The 7,445-nt window shown below is 44.8% G+C and overlaps 1 non-coding gene across 1 annotated transcript; it reads left to right on the forward strand.

The window, feature by feature from the left end:
- The first annotated feature begins 3,058 nt into the window (after positions 1 to 3,058).
- On the forward strand, positions 3,059 to 3,131 carry TRNAT-UGU (transfer RNA threonine (anticodon UGU)). Its single transcript has one exon. It is a non-coding gene; the product is annotated as a tRNA-Thr (tRNA).
- The last annotated feature ends 4,314 nt before the right edge of the window (positions 3,132 to 7,445 follow it).

A 7,445-nucleotide genomic window follows, 5' to 3' on the forward strand; every position in this document is an offset into this window, starting at 1 on the left:
GGATGCCTGGGCAGGTGCTGAGCCACCGGGCTCGGTCCTGTTCCCCTTCCCCCACCGCGATGCAAGGGACTCAGCCCCGCGCAGCTGGAGAGAAAGGAGAGCTTGCGGATGGGCAAGCAAGGCAAACTGCCTGCCCTGCAGAGTGCTGCCTTACAGCAGAAAGAACAGAGAGCACAGCCAAGGGACTTCCGCTTCCATCTCCTCCTCTCTCTCCACTCAAACTGGGCCTGGGATGCCTTCCGCCACTTCGCAGTGCCTCAAGCTGGAATCTCTCCCTGAGATGTTCTCCTCTGGGAATGTTCAGCCCATGAAGCACAACGTCTGTCATGTTTGTAGCTGGCCCTTCACGATCTCTGCCCAGGGTCAAGTTCTCAATTGTGTTGAATTCCCCAAAGTGCTCCAGGATAGAGCCAAAATGATCAACTCCATTTTACAGGTGGTGAAAGGGCTTGATAAAGGGCGTCAGGAGAAGGAGGAAGGGACATAAAATTAAATATAAAACTTCCATACACTTTTTTCTCTAATACCAAACTGAAAGTGAAAGTTGTGACCCCATGGACTATAGCCTGCCAGTCTCCTCTGTCCATGGAATTCTCCAGGCCAGAATAATGGAGTGGGTAGCTGTTCCCTTCTCCAGAGAATCTTTCCAACCCAGGAATTGAACCCAGGTCTCCTGCATTGCAGGCAGATTCTTTACCAACTGAGCCACCAGGGGCTTGATAAAGTAGTGGGGAGGGTGGTCAAGAGAAGGAAGAAGTGATGTAAAAATTAAATATAAAACCTCCTTACACTTGTTTCTCTAACACCAGACTACTTATGAGCAAATTAAACTCTTTACAGGATGCCCACCCTCCTGACCCTTCTTTTCATCTCATCCTTCATCTTTATGTCCTTTATCCTACAGCTCAAAAGTTAGAGTTGAGAGGAGAGGGGCCTTTTTTCTATCACATCCCATTGCGACTGCCCGCACATGCTATTCACTGGGGCTATGAGGAGGGTTGGTGCAGGTGAAAACCGCTGGTGAAGCTCCACTTGCCAGAGACAGCACAGGATCAAGGGAATGGAGGTGAACAGGAGGGAAGGAGGCAGGGCACAACCTTGAAAAGAATGATACGGCCACAGGACGCGACCAAAACTGGTTAGAACCAACTAGGTGCAAGATTGTGGAAGATTCAAATTCCGCTGGACCTTGAGCCTCATTATACACTCACTAGTGCCATGACCGTTCTGAGGCCAACCATAAAACATCAAGAGATGGGAATATCAGACCACCTTACCTGTCACATGAGAAATCTATCTGCAGGTCAAGAAGCAACAGTTAGAACCAGACATGGAACAAGGGACTGGTTCAAAATTGGGAAAGGAGTAAGTCAAGGCTGTATATTGACACCCTGCTTATTTAACTTATATACAGAGTTCATCATGTGAAATGCTGGGCTGGATGAAGCACAGGAAAATGAAGGATGTTACAAAATTCCAACTTGGATGGAGAGGCCTTGGAAGTAAGGGAGGATGATGAGAAGACGTCTCCCAAAGCAGCTTCCTGATTTCTGCTGGCTCACAGAATGAATGTCATCGTAGATGTCATTTGCTCAGCATTTATTGAGCACCTACTGTGTGCTAGACACTATTCTGGGTGTTAGGAATACAGCAGGGAGTAAAACAAAAACCCTTGGCCTCAAAGAACCAACATCCTAACCTGGAGAAATAATAAACATAATAGTAAGCACATTATCTAGTAGGAAAGGTTAGGTAAGTGGCATGGGGCAAAAGGGCAGATAAGGAAGACGGCGCAGCTTTAAGTAAGGGGTGGGAGGGTCTTGTTGCGAAAGGTAAGCAGAAGCCTGAAGGAGGTATAAGGGAGAGAAGCCCGCAGACCACTGGGAGCGCGTGATCCTCCTGCTGCCGGCATGATTTCATGCCTTCAGTAAATAATTAAGCAAAAGGAAATAAGGCATCGTTTCATTATCCAAATCGTTTTAAAAAAAGAGCAGGGACAAGCTTTACTTACTCTAATGTCTAATAGTATGTATCAGATCAGATCAGATCAGATCAGTCGCTCAGTCGTGTCCGACTCTTTGCGACCCCATGAATCGCAGCACGCCAGGCCTCCCTGTCCATCACCAACTCCCGGAGTTCACTCAGACTCACGTCCATCGAGTCAGTGATGCCATCCAGCCATCTCATCCTCTGTCGTCCCCTTCTCCTCTTGCCCCCAATCCCTCCCAGCATCAGAGTCTTTTCCAATGAGTCAACTCTTCGCATGAGGTGGCCAAAGGACTGGAGTTTCAGCTTTAGCATCATTCCTTCCAAAGAAATCCCAGGGCTGATCTCCTTCAGAATTGACTGGTTGGATCTCCTTGCAGTCCAAGGGACTCTCAAGAGTCTTCTCCAACACCACAGTTCAAAAGCATCAATTCTTCGGCGCTCAGCCTTCTTCACAGTCCAACTCTCACATCCATACATGACCACTGGAAAAACCATAGCCTTGACTAGATGAACCTTTGTTGGCAAAGTAATGTCTCTGCTTTTGAATATGCTATCTAGGTTGGTCATAACTTTCCTTCCAAGGAGTAAGCATCTTTTAATTTCATGGCTGCAGTCACCATCTGCAGTGATTTTGGAGCCCGGAAAAATAAAGCCTGAATAGTATGTAAGTACATAATAAATATGTGTTGAATCAATTAATTCATCCATAGTCAATAACTTAATAAGAACACTACAACTTCCCTGTAAGTGTGAAACATGATACGAATTGTCATATAAACAACAGATTGGAGACTCTTTTAAGATGTAAAAGTACCGCTAGTAATATCAGGACACTATTATATTTTTGCTTTTTCCCTTCCAGCATTTACCTGTATCTATAACTTATCATAGGTATGATTTAGTGATTCGTAATCCTAAACACACGATTTTGAGAACGGATTTTTTCTACTTATGATGTTGTTTTCGTAATTGCCATTGATAGAGGATGCACAGGCTAAACTATTTTCCACTGCCAGAAAGCAGTATTGTTTCCAATGTCCCTGAATTATAACGCGCCAGGTAGCAAGGAGGCTCCATAGCTCAGTGGTTAGAGCACTGGTCTTGTAAACCAGGGGTCGCGAGTTCGATCCTCGCTGGGGCCTCTCACGCACTCTTATCATTTTTAAAATCGTCCCGTTGTAAATATGCCCCCAAATACAAAATTATTTCTGAAAACGTTACTTCTTGCAGGATTAAAAGTAACTGCTCCTGACATGCTTTAGTGTGCTTTAGAAATGACCCGGAAGAGAAAATACCGGAATGCAACAAAGAGCAGGAAAAGGAATAGCGGTCCTCGGGGGGACGCGGCGCTACCAGGACCTGGGGCCCAAGCTCCCGAAAAGGAGGCGCGAGGCTCCAGAGGTTTGTTCTCAAGCTCTGCAAAATCAGACTAGTACTGAGCCACAAAAGGGCAGGGGGGCGGCTGGCGCCCGGCACTCCGCCGCGGGCGGGGCGCGCGCGGAGGCGGAGTTGCGCCTGCAGTTGCGCCGCGCAGCCGGCGGGCGGCGCTATGGCTAAGCGCCCACTCGCCTGTCCGCGGCCGGCTTGTGCGTTCTGAGCCTATTCCCGGGACTCAGAGTGTGGCCAGCGTGGCCTGGACCGAGGCCGGCGCTGTGATGACACGTGGCAGCCCGGGCTTCGGAGCCCAGCCCTACCCCTTGGAGAGGAAGGGGGAGCGACTCCCAAAAATAAACAGTCCCGGTCTGCTTGGGAAGCCAAGTTTTGCAGCCGGTCCTATGTCTCCGTTTTTTTTCCCTGAATTGCAGAATGCCGTGTGGCTTTTAAAGTCGGGAGAGCCTTTTCTGAATATATGATTCTCTCCACCCACCATTTCTTGGTAAAGGATTGTTTGTAAGGAAGCCACTAGCCACCTGTGGCCCTTGACTGAGTGCCTGAAATGTGGATATTCAGGACTGAGATGTGCTGAAAGAATAAATTACACGTTGGATTTAGAAAATTTAGCACAGAAAAAGAGAACTATCCCGTTAGTAATTTTTCATTGATTACATATTGGTATAAAGCTGTCATATATTGTTGTTCAGTCGCTCAGTTGTGTCTGACTCTGCGACCCCATGGACTGCAGCAGGTGCCCTGGAGGCTTCCCTGTCCTTCACCATCTCCAGGAGCTTGCTGAAATTCACATCCATGTAATATATTGAGTTAACTAAAATACATAGTTGCATTGCTTTTACCTATTTTTAATGAAAAATGAGAAAAATTAGAAACAGAAAAATTTTAGTTACAAGTGTAGCTTCCATTTGCAGCTCTCATTTCTGTTGGATGGTGCAAAATCCTGTGACCTTGAGTTCAAGTTAATTCTTAACCTGTGCTCATGCCAGGTAAACCTTTCATCTCTGGGTCTCCCAGAGCCGGTACTGTGCCTGGCAAGCAGTAACCATGGCACTGGTTGAGCTGAAATTACATACCTCCCTAATGTAATCTTAAACTCCACAAAAAACAAGAGAATGTATTTCTTAAACTGGGTTCATTTTGAGAATGATGTAACTGTAAGAATTTCTATCTTGGTTCCCAAGATGTTAGCTCTAGAAAAACACACTCATCTTTAATTGGTTATTTAGATTTCCCTGGTGGCTTAGACGGTAAACAATCTGCCTGCAATGCAGGAGACCGAGATTCAATACCTGGGTCTGTAAGATCCCCTGGAGACAAGAATGGCAACCCACTCCAGTGTTCTTGCCTGGGAAATCCCATGGACAGAGGAGTCTGATGGGCTATAGTCCATGGGGTCGAAAAGAGTTGGACACAGCTCAGTGACACTTACTTACTTACCCCTTTGTGAAAGTTCATGGGCACTGCCAGCCATCTTCCAGAAAACAAAGCCAATTGGCCAGAGAGGAATACCCTGCCTCTCCCCCAGGTTCCCAAGCATTTCAGGGCACCTATTCAGCTCCCGTCTCTAGATCCACTATCCTCCTGTTGAAAAGTTGTGTTCAGAAGGCCTTGAATTTGATGGATGTGGTCCTGTGCTTAGACACATGAACTCTTAAACACCTTTCCCTCAGGACTCGAAACACTTTCAGACCATAACCTTTTTTTGTAAGTATAGTTGATTTAAAATATTGCTTTATTTTCAGGTGCACAGAAACCTGTTTTTTTGTTTTATGTAGTTTGTATCTGTTAATCTCATGCTCCTAATTTATCCCTCCCCCTTTCATTTCTTAGTTCTAATGATTTTTGTGTGGAGTCTTTAAGGTTCTGTGTATAGAAGATCATGTCATCTGCAAATAATGACAATTTTACCTCATCCCTTCCAACGTGGATACCTTTCATTTCTTTTTCTAGCCTGACTGCTGTGGCTAGAACTTCCGAGACTGTCTTGAATAGAAGTGATTAATCCTTGTCTTGTTCCTGAATTTAGCAGGAAGGCTTTCAGGTTTTTACATTATCATGTTGGTTGTGGGTTTGTCATAAATGGCTTTTGTTGAGATAGGTTCTCTCTATAACCACTTTGGTGAGAGATTCTTATCATGAATGGATGTTGAATTCCATCAAATGCTTTTTCTGCACCTATTGAGATAATCAGGACTTTCCAGGTTGCTCAGCGGTAAAGAATCTGCCTGCCAATACAGGGGACAGAGGTTCAATCCCTGGGTTAGGAAAATCCCCTGGAGTAGGAAATGGCAACCCACTCCAGCATTCTTGCCTGAGAAATCCCATGCACAGAGGAGCCTGGGGGGTTACAGTCCATGGGGTCACAAGAGTCAGACTCAACTGAGTAACTGAGCAGGCACTGAGATAATCATACGGTTTTTGTCTTTTCTTTTATTAATGTGGTGTATCACATTGATTGGTCTACATATGTTAAACCGTCCTTACAACTCTGGAGTGAATCCAACTTGATCCTATTGTAATGATCTTTCTTATGTATTGTTGGATTCCGTTTGCTAACATTCGGTTGAACATTTTTGCATTCATATGCATTAAATAGGGCCAGACACACACGTCTTTAAAGAAAGATTGTTCAGGGAAAAAAGTGAGACAGCGTGAGCGCATATATTTGTTCCAAAGGTTAGATCCAGTCTCCCTGAACTGAAGCAAGATTTTCAGCCATCTTTTAACTAAATGATGCAGAGTGTAAACCCTCCCAACCTTTCGTTGGTGTCTTCATCTCAGAAGCTAAAAGTGTAAAATGTCAGGGTTGGTCAGACCTGAAATTCATTTTTATCCTAGAGAGTGTGTACAAATATCCTAGAGAGTATATACAAAGAACATCACCTGCCATTTCAGTAAACAAGAGATGCTGTGGCCATCCAGCCATCAGCCACTGCAGACACCCCTGACGGTGCATCTTCAGAGGAATTCAGGTTGGAGAAAAACAAGATATTGGCTGTAGATAGTTAAGAGGCATATCTAAGGAGTAATTTCAATAAACCCAGACTCTTTTGCATCTTCCCATACATAGAAAAGCATTGAGATCTTTAACATGAAATGTGCATTTTTGTGTGTAATCAGCATTAATCTTTTGATGCTCAACCACATGTTGTTCATCTGTTTTCAACAAAAACTCCTATAAACCCTGGCTCCTCCCTTACCTCTTGGGAACAGTCACTCAGAGCTATCTGAGAGGCTGCTATCCTGAGCTATAAAAGCCTGCCAAATAAAATATAATGCTCAACTTTCATCTGTGCAATTTTTTTCAGTCAGCAGAAGTGTTCATAAGAGCTACAAAGGTAAGCGAAAGTAAAGCAGAGCAAAACCATGAGATGGGGTAAAGGAAGGTGGACACGTGCATGCGTGCATGCTCAGTCACTCAGTTGTGTCCAACTCTTTGTGACCCCATGGACTGTAGCTCACCAGACTCCTCTGTCCATGGGATTTCCCAGGCAAGAATACCAGAGTGAATTGCCATTTCCTCCTTCAGAGGATCTTTCTGGTCCAGGAATCAAACTCATGTCTTCTGCGGCCCCTGCATTGGCAGGCAGACTCTTTGCCACTGAGTCAACTGGGAAGCCAAGATAGCTAAGAGATGATCTAAAAATGGTCTTCAGAAAATGATGACCAGTATTTTACATCTTTAATAAAGGAGAAAAAAGAGAAAGAGAGAGGTTTGGTGTATTTATATTAGGTTAGGTTACCCCACGAATGGAGATTGCTAAAGAAAAAAATGGAATCTATTTCTTTGGAAGCCTAAAATAATCTGTCCGGAATATATTCAACCTCATCTAAAGCAGGAATCACATGACCTCTAAAAGTCCTTAACAACCCTGGCATTTTTGGGGTTTGTTCTGCTTAAGTCAAATTGCCTATACTGTTCTGGATGCTTTGCAGAACTTGGAGAACTTCTTGAAGACAGGGATCATTTCTTCTCTCAGCGCTTTCATTCTTCAAATACCTGGTTAAAAGCCACCTATCCTCACTGGGGGCCCTAGAGGGAGGCAAGCTCACAGGAGGCAGAC

This window comes from Bos javanicus, chromosome 16 (genome assembly GCF_032452875.1).
Source record: "Bos javanicus breed banteng chromosome 16, ARS-OSU_banteng_1.0, whole genome shotgun sequence".
Taxonomy (NCBI): Eukaryota; Metazoa; Chordata; class Mammalia; order Artiodactyla; family Bovidae; genus Bos; species Bos javanicus.